This window comes from Onychomys torridus, chromosome X (genome assembly GCF_903995425.1).
Source record: "Onychomys torridus chromosome X, mOncTor1.1, whole genome shotgun sequence".
NCBI lineage: Eukaryota > Metazoa > Chordata > Mammalia > Rodentia > Cricetidae > Onychomys > Onychomys torridus.
The window spans coordinates 131,076,348-131,090,766 of NC_050466.1; the positions used below are offsets into that span (position 1 = coordinate 131,076,348).

Here is a 14,419-nt window from a genome sequence, read left to right on the forward strand (position 1 = left end):
ATGGAATTCGAGATCAGGCAGGATAGAGCCTTAATTTAGCATACTTTTAATGTATGGAGACAGTATCTGCCCTCAGTTACCAGTATGTGGCTGCTGCTTTATTTATATCCTACTCCCTCCTTCCATTATTTTTAAGTAGGTTCCTAAGTCAGTCATGGATTGGCAGAGTTAATATAGCAGCTCTCAAGGTTGGCCTTTGCACCTAAATCATTTTTACAGCTTAAAAAATATATGATATTCCCTACCCCAGAACCGAGTTAGATATTTGTATAACTAGGTATTTATAGTTTATAAAAGGAGTTTTTGAGGAAATGAGTTAATTTTTTTTTTAAGCTGAGGATCAAAAACAGGGCCTTGTCCTTGCTAGGCTAGTGCTCTACCACTGAGCTAAATCCCCAATCCGTGAGTTAATTTTTAAGTGACAATTTCTGACAGATTAAAATATTTTCCTGAACTCAATGAGTTGTCTGTCTTTGTGGTCTCTCAGGGTGAAATTTACTTATTAGACATGGGCTTTTTCTTTTTATAGACAAGTTTTTGAAACTTGAATAAAGAATAGTAGTTTAAAGGGTGATTCTTAATTTACTGTTAGAAATGGGCAAGGGTGAAGAAAGCATTTACATCTTAGAAACTATGTGATGGAAGACTGATGAGACTTAGCACCAGTCTTTGTATAATACCACCAAGTCTGGCCACAAAGAAGATAATTCATAAAGAATATAGACTATGATTATTCCCAAGAATCAATTGAATGCTTATTCTTTGCCTTCTGAATTTGCATAACTTCAATATAGGCATTGTTTTTAAATTTTTTGTTGAGAATACTAAGTGCTTCTTGGCCTGTTGCTATTTCCTGTCTGTTGAAAACTGACACTACAATTTTGGCGATTCCTGTTGTATTGCCTAGTTCTTCCAATTCCAGTTTGTCTGTTACTGCAAATTGGCCAGAAAGATGACTCCTGGGTCTGCAGCTTCCCAGGATCATAGCATAGAAGATGTGCTAACGATGCCATCTCAGTTACCATTTTCACCTACAATGAATGTAGATTTTAGGTTTTTTGTTTGTTCGTTTTTTGTTTTTTGAGAAAGTTTCTTTGTAACAGCCCTGGCTGTTCTGGAACTGGCCTTGAACTTACAGAGATCTGCCTGCCTCTGCCTCCTGAGTGCTGGGATGGGATCAAAGGCATGCACCACCATGCTAGGCTATCTTTTTTCCCCCAGATTTCTTTATTGGTATTTTTCTCCTTGTTTACCTTCAGTGGATGTACTTTTGTGAAGAAAAGCAAACACATTTTATCTGAGATTATAGTATATTCAGATTTTACATGAGACTGCCAAGCTATTTCTGAAATTTCCAGATTTTTCTTGGGTGTTTAAAGGCTGCTTGTTGTTTTGTTATTTAATCTTGCTGTCAGTTCATAGTAATATCTAGCTGAGCAATCCTCATAGTACATGGGAGTTGTATTATGTAGCTGAGGGTAGAAATCCTGGTGCTTGTAGTGAGGAGGTTGGTAAGTTGGACTGTATAAGTATTAGACATTATATACACTAGAGTTGTGGAACAAATTTGCATCTGTATCCCTGTCTGTATAGTCACTTCATGGGCTTAGTAAGTTGGTCACAGTCTTCATCTCTTGAGCTACCACGAGGGTTAGATATTAATGCACAATAGGTGGAGCAAAATGTTGGTTGTATATTGACTGGAACCTAGATCAGATAGAGATAAGCTTGATAATTATTCTATATCCTCTTTAACAAAATTAATTAATGATGCCTGTGTTTGTAATCAATAGTGACTAGTAGGCTGGGTTTTTGTTTTTTGTTTGTTTTGTTTGGTCAGAGATTCTTTCTAAAAGAAAAAAAATTTCCTCTTTAAATTTTTGAGAGTATAATATATTTACAACATTTCTCCCTCTAAACCTTCCAGATAACCTCTCTCCTTCAAATTAATGGGCTTTTTTCATTAACTGTTGTTAGAAGGTGCAACTTACTGCTTTCTGACATTGTCTGGGCCACTCCCACGTAAGTTTTCTGATTAGAGAAGGACAAGAGGCAAAAGGAATCACTGTAAAGAAAAACGTTATGAAGTATATTGTCTTGTGAGTTTAGTGTTGCCTAGTTTTGTTTAAAAAGTACCATGATGCATTGCTACAGTTTCAGTGGAAATTTTAATTTTGGGCACCATTCGTTTATGTGAGTGTATGTGTGTGTGTTTGTGAGATAACCTTTCACTTGACAACAGAACTTGAATGCTCTCTTGTGTGTCAAGGTCTGGACAGACAAGGCTAAGTCATTTGTCTAATACTGTTTTAAATTTGGCACATTATTTGGCTCAGGGACCACTGCTTTTCTTCTGTAGCAAAGCAATTACAAATAAAAAAGATTTATTATAAGTGAATGCATAATATAGTATAATTTATTATAAAGTAAATGCATTTAAAAGTTGGAAGGATCTGAGAAGCATGAAGCATAAATAAAAGTTTTTCTGCCACCTAGAGGCACATTCTTATACTGTAATTTTTATTCTTTGATAGTTTTATACAATGTATTTTTATCATATCCACACAACTCCTCCCAGCTCCACCCTCATCTTCCTATCCACACAACTTCAAGTGTTTTTTTTTCCAAAACTCATTGAGTCTAATTTGTGTTGCCCAGCTACTCCTGGGGAGCAAGTCCTATCCTGGAATATTGTCAACCTACCCACCATTAAAGAAAACTAACTCTTCCAGCAGCTATCAAATGCCAATAGCTCCTTAGTTAGTGGTGGAATGTCTATGCCTACCTCCCACTCTCCGTTTTGGGATTATGTCTGGCTTGAGCTACTGGTCTTCTGGATGCTGTCTCAACCACTGAGTTCCTATGTGCAATTGCCCTGTTAGCTTGGTTTTTTTTTTTTTTTTTCCAACTTCCCTACTCTGGTAGATATTTTCTCGTTAATAGTTGGGAAGTAGAGGAGATTCACAGTAAAGATTTAAGAGATTATAGAGAATATCATTCTAATATTTGCACTGTTAAAAAGACTCGTAAGCACTCATTATGTTAACTTAAGAGGCTAAATGATTTTTTTTTTTTTACCCACAACTTTCACAGGGATGATGGGGAATCTTTTCAGTTATTCCATCAGTTTCCTACCCCCTTTCACTTGTGGGTATCGCTCCCCCCCCCCCCCCCCCCCGTTTCTCTGTGTAGCCCTTGATATTCTGGAATTCACTGGAGACCAGGCTGACCTTGAACTCAAGTGATCTGCTTTGCTCAATCTTGGCCCTTTTTATGGTGAGTTTTGTTATGTAGTCTAGATTTGCCTTGAACTCAAGCTCCTCTGTCGTGATTCTGCCTTTTTTTAAAATTAAAAGTCAGGGTTTCTCTACATGGCCCAGGCTGTCTTGGAACATTCTTTGTAGACCAGGCTGGCTGGCCTTGAGCTCACAGAGGTCTACCCCCCTCTGCCTGCTGGGACTAAGATCTATTGCCACTGTATCACCAGGCTTGTCCTTGTGCTTCTTAAACTCTTAATATAGAAACCATCTAAGGATCCTTTTTTTTTAATTTATTTATTATGTATACAGGAAAGAGCACCAGATCTCATTACAGGTGGTTGTGAGCCACCATGTGGGTGCTGGGAATTGCACTCAGGACCTCTAGAAGAGCAGTTGGTGCTCTTAACCTCTGAGCCATCTCTCCAGCCCCCATCTAAGGATCTTATTAAAATGCAGATTCTGGTTCTTCAGGTCCAAGTGGGCCCTGAAAGTCTTCAATTTCTAATAAGTGGCAATGTTGCTAATCCTTGGACTATATTGAGTAGAAATGGTATCTACCCATACACTCAAAGTTTTGTTGAGTCCTATTTAAGAACTATAGGTGTCCTCTGTTGTCAGGCTATTTAATGAGAAAAGTCATTCTCTTTTTTGGGAAAGTTTGTGTGTACACCTGTTTGTATGTGTAGGTCAGAGGACAACTTTCAGGAGTCTGTTGCCTTCCACTTTGTTTGTCTCTTGTTTGTCAATATGCTGCATATTCCAGCATATTCTAGCTAGCAGGCAATTCTCCTTTCTTTGCCTCCCGCTGAACGGTAGAAGTGCTGGGATTATAGAAACATATTGTTGCACCTAACTTTTTATGGGTTCCAGGGATCTCGATTCAGGCTTGTGTAGATGTAACCAGCTTGTTAAATAAGAAACACAGAACCGATTGCAGAGTTAAAAACCACGAGGTCAGAGCAAAAGTGGAAAACCTTACCCTTCACTGCTTCTGCTGTTCTTCCTCTCCGCAAGAGACCTACTTCTGTGTGTCCTATTTAAAGACTTTCTGTCCTGTTTTCTCATTGGTTGTAAACCCAGCCACATGACCTCCTTGTCACTGCCTGTTTGTACAGACCTCCAGGTCTTCTATGGTTGGTATTGAGATTAAAGGTGTGTGTCTGCCATGCTGGCTGTGTCCTTGAACACACAGAGATCTACCTAACTGCCTCCCAAGTGCTGGGATTAAAGGCGTGCCCCACTACTGCTCAGCTTCTGCTCTGGCTTGCTCTGACCTCAAGGCAACTTTATTGACATACAAATAAAATCACATTTCAATACAAATAAAATATCACTATAGGCCTGTGTGAGGCTTCTGTAACAAGCACTTTTGTCCACTGAGCCATATCTCCAGCCCCTTCCTCCATGTTATTTGAGTTGTACACATACATGTGTTCTTGATGTAAACTCCAAAAACAAGGTTAAAACCTTAAAGGTAAATGAAGGTTAGAAGAATGAAGTGGAAAAATAGATGATTAATTGAAAGTTTTAAATAGTGGTATTGGTTACAGATGGTGACTAATAGCAGTTTATCAATTTCCTTAATAGTTGTATTACCAACCAAAATTTAAGAAGAAGCACTTATATAGAGAGCTTGTTTGGTACTTATAATTGTGCTCTGACCCAGCAAAGGCAGCAAAACATTTCTAGGAGTTTGTTTCAAAGATACCTTCTTTTTGTTGGCGTTTTTATGTATTCGAATTTTCATTTGACCTCTAAGAGGTAGAATCCATTCTCCAATTATACTTCCCTTTATTAGGGACAGTGTACAATAGTTATAATCTGCCAAGATTTGCTAACCAGGCTAGGTACTGATTTTTCTTCTGGGCCTTACTTTTTTTTATCTGTAAATAGGGGAAAATTGGGCTGAAAGAATATTCTTGTATGAAATAAAAAATACATGAAGTATCCAAGTAATATGTTTCAAAGTGTTTTCTTTAGGACACTTGAATTGGTAGATACCAAATGGGTGCCACTTGAAAACATGTTCTGTGCCTTCTTTAAGTCAAGTTGTTTTTAGAGTCATTAAGAATGTCTGTCAGCCAGGCAGGGTACTTCTGCTCATAGCATTCCTTAAATACATGATATTGTTTGGCTTGTAGTGGGTTCTAAGTAAATATTCTCCCCTCCTGTTGGAACTGGGGACAACTTCAGAATTTTAATTGCTGTCTCAAGGACACTGTTATCTTTGATTTCTTTTTAACTATTAGTAGTTCTTGCAGTTGAATGATAGAAACTACTAGACAGCAGTTCTGGTTATAGGGGACATTTGCTTATGCTTGTTCATTTATTTGTTTTGGCTCCTGGTGTGTGTGGGTAGGTTGGTGGGTGTATCAGATGCTCACACTTGGGTCTTGGGACCTGAGATGGTTTACAGGTACTGAAAAATTTGCTACTACTAGTACTTTCTAGGCATCTAAAAAAAATCTGGTATTGGCTGACCTAACCAAACTAAACTAAGCTATTTCTTTGACCCATCCTTGAATATAGATAGGTACCTAGCTCCTTTAAATTCCATACCATTTTCTGAATGTGGATCTAGGCTCTTGTCAGTTCTGTGAGCTACCAGCTTTTCTGTTGTTCCAGACACTGTGTATACATAGTCAGTTTTCATTAGAGCCAGATGTTTATTTCTGGGAAGATTTACCAGTGATATCATCTACATTTTTGGAAAACAACAGTAAAGTGGTCTTAATATGTTTATCTTAGTGTGTAAGGTACTTGGTACTTTGTGCTTTGGAAGATTTTGTGTGGGTGTGGGTGTGTGTGGGAGGGTTTTGAGACAGGGTTTCTCTGTGTAGTTTTGGTGCCTGTCCTGGATCATGCTCTATGTAGACCAACCAGGCTGGCCTCATACTCACAGAAATCTGCCTGGCTCTGCTGGAATTAAAAGTGTGTGCCACCACCACCCAGGTGAAGTTTGTTTGTCTTTTTTTTGTTGTTGATTTTGCTTTTCAAAGTAGTTAATTCACAAAAATTGAACAGAATTGAAATATATCCTTTCATTTTTCTTATTAAGGAATTTTCTATTCATTCCACATACTATCCACATATCCCCCTCCTCCCACCCCCAGCCCTCTTTCCCAAGCCACCCCACATCCCCACACCCCCCAAATCAAGGTCTCCCATGGGGAGTCAGCAGAGTCCAGCACACTGAGCCTTGGCAGGTCCGAGCCCCTTCCCACTGCAGTAAGGCTGTGCAAGGTGTCACACCACAGGCACTGGATTCCAGAAGCCTGTCCATCGAACAGGGACAGATCCCAATCCCCCTGCCTGGGTGCCCCACACACAGTTCAAGCCAAACAACCATCTTCCATATCCAGAGGGCCTAGTCCAGTCCCATGGGGGCTCCACAGCCACCAGTCCACAGTTCATGGGCTTCCACTTGTGTGGCCAGTCATCTCTGTGAAACTGGCCATAGCTGTCCTGGAACTCACTCTGTAGACCATACTGGCCTTAAACTCACAGAGATCTGATCTGCCTGCCTCTGTCTGGGATTAAAGGGGTGCACCACATTCTCTTAACAGGAGTTTTTTTTTTTTTTAAAAACCGGAGCTGAGGACCAAACCCAGGGCCTTGCGCTTGTAGGCAAGTGCTCTACCACTGAGCTAAATCCCCAACCCCAGGAGTTCTTATTCTACATCCTTGCCATCATTTAATGATGTCAGTGTTCTGGATTTGGTCATTGTAATTGAAGCATAGTGAAATCTCATTGCTGATTATTAAAATCTCGGCTTTATAGCTCTTTTTTTCATCAGTTTATTTTCTGTCTGTATGTCCTCTGTTGAGATACCTGTGAAAAAATTTCATTTGTTTATTATTGTTAACTTTCTGTTTCTTGTGTATTTTGTATAATTGTTCTCATATGTCTTTTCTCCGTCTTCTGGTACTTGGGATTGAACCAAGCACTGTACCTGTAAGCCATGCCCCAGCTACTTTGATGCCTTTATTTAGCAAATATTTTCTCTAGTCTAGCTTGTTTTTTTTTTCCTATTTAAAAGAGAGTACAGTTTAAAGATTTAAAAAATTTCCTTTCTTGGATGATACCTTTGGATGATACCAAAACCTGCATCTTCCAACTTTTTTTTTTTTTTTTACTGTTATCTTCTAGGAGAAATGTAGATGTAATTCTAAATGGCCTTATTAAATAAGAAACACAGAGACAAATAGTTAAAAGCCCAGAGATCAGAGCAGTAGCCAAGAGCTAAGACCACCTTATCTTACCACTCCCTGCTGTCCTCCTGATAGAGACCTTCCTGTGTCTTGTCTTTTTATTGCTTTTCTGTTCTGCCTTTTTTTTTTTTTTTAAATTTTTTTTTGGGTGGGATGGTGGGTGGTGGTGGTCTGCCTTCTCATTGGTTCTAAACCCAGCCACATGACTTCCTCGTCACTGCCTGTCTTTACAGACCTCCCTCCAGGTCTCTATGGTTGATACTGGGATTAAAGGCTTTTGTGTCGCCATGCTGCCTGTGTCCTTGAACACACAGATTTCTGCCTGCCCTGTGATCGGGGATTAAGGGTGTGGGCCACCACCAGACTTCTGCTAAATAGCTCTTAGCTTTGATCTCCAGGCAACTTTATTAACATAAAAATAAAATCACATTTTAGTATAAAGTACCACCATAGAGAAGTATTATTTTACATTTTGTAGATAGGTCTGTGATCCAGTTTGAATTGACTTTTTTGAAGAATGTATTGTTGGTTTAGACTTTTGTCCTGTTTTTATGATGAATCTTGCCTCACTCTCCAAGGTACTGCAGTTACAGGTATGTACCACCATGCACAACTTGGTCTGGATTTTTTTCTTTTGCATATGGGTGTCCCAATTATTCCAGTCTTTTTTTCCTCCAGTCAAAATTTCTCTACTTAGCTTTGGAGCCTGTTTAAAATAAACTTACTGTGTAGACCAGGCTGGCCTTGAACTCAGAGATCCCCCTGCCACTACCTCCTGAGTGGTGGGATTAAAGGTGTGCACCACCACCACCTGGCACCTTTATTTTTTTTTTAAAACATATATCCATCCATATATTGCCTTTGTTTCTTTGTCAAAAGATATGGTGACCAAATTTGTATGGAGCTTAATTTTAGGGCTGTATTTTTTGTTCCATTGATTTGTTTGCTTATTGACTAGCACTATACTTATGGCTTTATGATGAATCTTAAAATAGTGTTGTGTTGGGTTCTGAGTCTTTGGCATCTGCATTATAAACTTGAAATCCAGTTTGTCACTATTCATAATTAACTTGATGAGATTTGAGTTAGCATTGAATGTATAGGCTCAGTTAGGAGGAAATGACATTCTGATAGTATTGAGTTTTTCTACCCACAGACATGGATTCTCTCCATTTATTTAGCTCTGGTTTTGGTTTCTTTTCTTTTCTCTCTTTTTTTTTTTTGCCAGAGCTAAGGACTGAACCCAGGACCTTGTGCTTTCTAGGCAAGCGCTCTTCCACTGAGCTAAATCCCCAATCTGGTTTTGGTTTCTTTCATGAATGATCTGTAGTTTCCATCATAGAACTTGAACATACTTTGATTTGATATTTAAGTATTTTTAGATGCTAACAAATGATAATCATTTCAAATCCATTTCTTCATGGTGGCATATATGAAAGTAACTTTTTTGGTATATCAACCTTGTATTCTGGAATCTTGGTATAAATCATTTGTCAGTTTCAGGAGGGATTTTGTTTGTTTTTCTTTGTGGCCATTTTCTGTATAGGTGAAATGATAAGATACTTACATCTTCCTTTCCAATCTGTGTGTCTTTTATTTCCTTTAATTTGGGCTTCCCTTAATATTCAAGCATCCATTTCCTGCAAACTTGGTATTAAAGGCGTGTGCCACCACCGCCCGGCAGAGATCTCACACTTTTTAACATGAGCACCATAAACTTTCATCTTAGGGATTGATTGCCTTGGCTGTGTCTGGGAGGGGAGGTCTAATAGGTTGTTCTCATTTTCATTTCTCTCTAAGAGTTTTTTTTTTTTTTTTTAATTTCCTCTCAATTTCTTGGATGACTCACTGTTACTTCAAAAATGCATTATTTAGTCCCAAATATATTTTGTAGTTTCTCTTGAATTACGTTTTTATTCCATTATGATCTGATAAGACACAAGATATTAGCTTGATTTCTTTTTTAATTAATTTTGTATTTGTTGAGACATTTTTTCTATGATATATGATCAGTTTTTGAGGTTCCATGTACTTCTGAGAAAAATACATATTTCCTATCTGTTAGGCAAAATATTCTATATGTGTCTGTTAAGTAAGGTTGATTCCCCCTCTGAAGTTGTTTATTTTCATTTCAGAAAATCTATATAAATGAGTGGTTTATTTAAGTCCTTCACTATTACTGTGCCAGGACCTATGTGGGTTCTCTATGCCTTTTGATGTCTGTTTTATGAAATTGGGGGGGGGCAATACATGGCTACATATTTTCTTGATGAATTGTACCCCAACCCCTTTTTAGTTTTCAAGACTAGGTTTCTCTGTATATCTTTGCACCTTTTTGGAACTCACTCTGTATCCCACCCAGGCTGGCCTTGAACTCATTCTGCCTGACTGCCTCCCGAGTGCTGGGATTAAAGGTCTGGGCCACCACTGCCCGACATGAATTGTTTCCCCTTTATTAATATGTAGAGTCTCTAATTTTGGATTGAAGTGTACTTTTACATCTGGTTTATGGTTTCCATTTGCTTGATGGTTTGATATGTATCTTTGCTACCTAGGTGTGTTTTTTAGAGACAACATATTGCTTCTTGTGTTTTAATTCCATCTATTTGTCTATCTTTTTAATAAAGAGTTGAGACTATTTAAATTTAAGGTTATTATAGGGAGGGATTTGCTATTTCTTACAGATTTGTTAGATCTGTTTTACTGGATTATTGGTTTTCTTTTTTAATAATTTATTTTAATTTATTTTATATGCATTGGTGTGAAGGTGTCAGATCCCCTGGAACTGGAGTTACAGACATTTGTGAGCTGCCATGTGGGTGCTAGGAATTGAACCCGGGTCCTTTGGAGGAGCAGCCAGTGCTCTTGACTGCTGAGCCATCTCTCCAGCCCTGGTATTGCTTTTTTTTTTTTTTTTTTTTTTTTTTTGCATAGAAGTTTTGGGACTTTGCTATTTTGCTGTATTACACATGGTTATTTCTTTCCCAAGTCTCCTTAGTTCATCTGTTTCTTTCATAGATTGTATACTTTTTTGTGTGTGTTGGAGGCTATTGTGTGTGTTGTGTCCCCCTCGTAGTATTCCATTAAGCATTTTCTGCAGTACTAGATTGATTATTAATTGGCAGAATTTGTGTTTGTCTTAACTATTCTCATTTCTTCATCCATTTTGAAAGATAATTTTGCTGGATGTAGCATATTTGGTTCACAGTTACTTATCTTCAGAGCTTGAAATACTTCCTTCCGTGCTTTAATATTTCTGATATTTCTGCCTTTGTAAGTTGATGTTTTTCTCATGTGACTTGTATTGTTTCTTTTCTTTGTATTTTTGACAGCCTGACTGTGATGTGTCATGGACTTTTTCTTCTCTGGTCATGTCTATGTGGAGTTCTTTATGTCTTATGTCTTAAATTTGAAAGTTTACTACTATAATGCCAATAATAGTCTCTGTTCCATTTGGTTTTATCTCTGTTCCTTCCTCTACCCCTTAAATTCTCACATTTGGCCTCTTGATTGGGCTTATCATTCATGCTCTTAATTTTTTTCCTTATATATCTGTTTGTATTATTGTTTCCACTTTGCCTTCCACTCCACTTCTTCATGGTCTTATCTGTTAATGAAGGTATCGATATCTATTGTGTTTTTATTTGGAGGCTGTTCTGGAACTCGCTTTGTAGACCAGGCTGGCCTTGAACTCACAGAGAGCCACCTGCCTCTGCTTCCTGAGTGCTGGGATTACACGCATGCACCACCATCGCCTGGCTCCATTTTAGATATTTTTATTTTGCTATTTTAAATATTTTGGTCTCCTTGCTAAGCTTTCCATATATATGGAAACACATACACACACATACACATATGACTTCTCTCCAATTTCCACTGTTTCATTCACTTTGGAGACTGTTTTGTTAAGGCCGTAGAAAAAATTTAACTTGTGTATCTGTTTGAAACTTAAACGATTATTGATTTTTTTATTTGATTTTTGTTTTTAAAATGAGATTGAAATCTTATCTCAGACCTTTCTGATACCTCTGCAGTTTTGGATTCCCTTATAGGGGAGTTAGTTGGTTGTATCATATTCTTTGTTTTGCACATCTGTTGTGAGTTGGCTGGTCTTTCAGTTTTGACTGACCCATCTGAGTGAGTATTTTTGGATATTTTGTTTTCTGTGATTGTCCTAGAGGTATGTCTGCTTGAAGTTATGCTATGGAGACTGGTGTTGTCAAGTGGAGTCACGGAGGTGATCCTGTCCTGTTTGTGTGTCACTAGGACCAAAGGTGGAGTACAGACAGAGCCTCAAGGTGACTATATGGAGTTAAGTCACTCCTTGAATTGTATGAACCTGTTGGTCAAATACCAACCATTAGAGACCCACTAATGACTGTGTATTGTCTGAGGGCTGTAGTTCGAACCACAGGCCTGAAGTAACCTTGAGACAACAGGAGTGACCAAAGGAACCTCAGAAATCAAAACCCAAGACCCATACTGCCCTTTGAGACCACTGGGCTGGAGACCTGGTTATACAGTGTTTTCTGGTCCTCCTGGAGCCAGAGGCCTGAACTTGTGATTCTTTCTAAGCCTGGCTCATGCTGTTCCCTGAGGGTTCCCAGTCCAGCTATCAAGTGGGATTGTGTGTGTGCACTTGTATCTTAATACTGTGTAGGCCAAAGAATACAAGATTTCAGTTTATGAGGAATGAATTCCAGGACTATTATACAACATGGTGACAATAGTTAATGTATATCTGAAAATTCTTGAGTAGATGTGTTTTCTCCACATACACAAAAAAAAATATGTGAGGCAGTACATAATGTTAATTCTTTTAGCAACTCTACAATTTGTGTGTAGTTTAAATCATGTTATACACCATAAATACAATGTTTGTATCCGTCAATTTAAAATTTAATATAAAAAGTAGTAAGTATCTGGGAGTGGTGGTGCACTCAGGATGCTGATTCAGGTAGATCTCAGGAGTTCAAGGCCAGCCTGGTCTACCTAGAAGAGTTCCAGGACAGCTAGTGCTACTTGGAGAAACTTTCTCACAAAACAAAACAAAACAAAATTAGTAACTGACATGCCGAGCACGGTGGTGAATGCCTTTAAGCCAGCACTCAGGAAGCAAAGGCAGATGAATCACTGAGTTCAGGGCCAGCCTAGTATGCATAGTTGAGTTTCAGGACGGCCGGGTCTTTGTAGACAGACTCTGTCTTTAAAACAGCAAAAAAACTCACAGACAACCAAACAAAAAAATTGACAACCAGCTTCACAACCTAAGTTCCAACACCTAGACCCTACATAGAAGACAGAAAGAAACCAATTCCTGCACGTTGTTTTCTGACCTCTGTATGCATGCATAACACATGTGCATATGAGCACAGAAACAATTTTCTAAGGATTAACAGACAAAACCCTGTTTGACTCCAACCCCCAAGAGGGTAAGAATGAACCTTACATGCCTGTTAACCTTGTACTACAGGGGTGCTAACTGACCATACATAGCAATACTGTTGTGAAAAATAGTGATTGACCTATTATGAGACCAGACAAGCCTCCCTCCCTTGGTCTATTGGCAGCTAAGGGATGTTGGGAGGCAGGTCATTTTCAGTGGTCTAGCTGCTGTTGCTTTTGCTTGAGCAAATAACTTCCCAACAATGCTGTGGCAAGAGACTCTTAATTTCAACTCAGTGGGGTGCATACAAAAGGAAGCAATGAAAGTAGACAGAGGCCTTACTGAGAAGAAGGATTCCAACAGGAATTCGAGAGAGCAGATTGGTGTGGGGTAGGGCTTGAAAAGAAGAACTAAATTTTTTTATGTAAATGTGTAAACTGTCAAAAAATAGTGATTTACCCTTTATCCTTGTTTTTATTTTTCAAAATTGTTTCTGCTGTTGCCATTCCTTTGCTGTTCCATATACGCTTTGGAATAGTTCAGGTTTACTCTCAAGAGTCTTGACTGGGATTTGAATAGGAATAATGTTAATAATGTAGAGATTTGACAGCTCTACCATGTTAAATATTAAGGATGATGTGAGTGTGCACGCACACAGGTGTGCTTGCCAGTGCATGTATATGTGGAAGCAGAGTTCACCTTTAAGGGCCTTCCTCTATTGTTCTCCACTATATTTTTTTAAGACTGAGTCTCTCACTGAACCTGAGGTTTTCCACTGATGCTAGACTGGCTGGCTTGCCCCGATCATTGTAGCTACAGACTGGCACAGCTATATTTGACTTTCACTTGGGTTCTGGGGAACTTCAGTCCTCATGCTTATGTTGTAAGTGCTTTTGTCACTAAATTGTCTGCCCAGCCCTTCTCGGAGGTGCTTTATAGATGTGGGGTTTTTTAAAAATGTAGATAGTGCTTTATCTAGAAGTAGGGAGAATTGTATTCTTTTCTGATCTGTATGTCTGTTGCTTTCTTTTTTGTGTGCTATATTATTAAGGGCTAGAACTTCTAACATTATCTTTGAATAAAAGTGATGAGAACACTTTGGTCTTGTTCCTCATTCTAAAAGGAAAGCCTTTTGAGTTGTATAATGTTGGGGCTGATTGCTACTTCCTGTAGCAGAAGCAGTTTAATTGCTTTCCTACAAATAACTGTCATCTCCAATAATGCAATCTGAATTTAGCTGTAAAATTTTTCATAAGAACAAACTAAGAAAAAAAAAAAAAACAAGCCTGGGAGTTAAATGTACAAATTGCTCAGTTTATAGTTTCTACTCTGTGGATAGGATTGTTGTCAGGATCCAGGTGGCCTCATTTTAGATATTTTAAAGGTTGTTGGTAGGAGTCATCTTGTTCATTTTTATGAGATGCTGAGGAATTTTTTGTATGTTTGTTTTTGGTTTTTCGAGACAGGGTTTCTCTGTGTAGCTTTGTGCCTTTCCTGGATCTCGCTCTAAAGACCAGGCTGGCCTCGAACTCACAGGGATCCACCTGTCTTTGCCTCCTGA

The 14,419-nt window shown here is 38.5% G+C and overlaps 1 protein-coding gene across 13 annotated transcripts in view; it reads left to right on the forward strand.

Annotated features, from left to right (window-relative positions):
• The window catches only part of Huwe1 (HECT, UBA and WWE domain containing E3 ubiquitin protein ligase 1), a 148,314-nt gene that overhangs the window by 22,485 nt on the left and 111,410 nt on the right, over positions 1–14,419 (forward strand). Inside the window, exon 1 of one of the 13 annotated variants that reach the window (XM_036174366.1) lies at positions 10,346–10,366. The exons of the other annotated variants lie outside the window; for them this stretch is intronic. The gene's annotated coding sequence lies outside the window, so the exon portion shown is untranslated. Of the gene's footprint in view, positions 1–10,345; positions 10,367–14,419 lie in introns of those variants that run through there. 13 annotated transcript variants of the gene reach the window in all.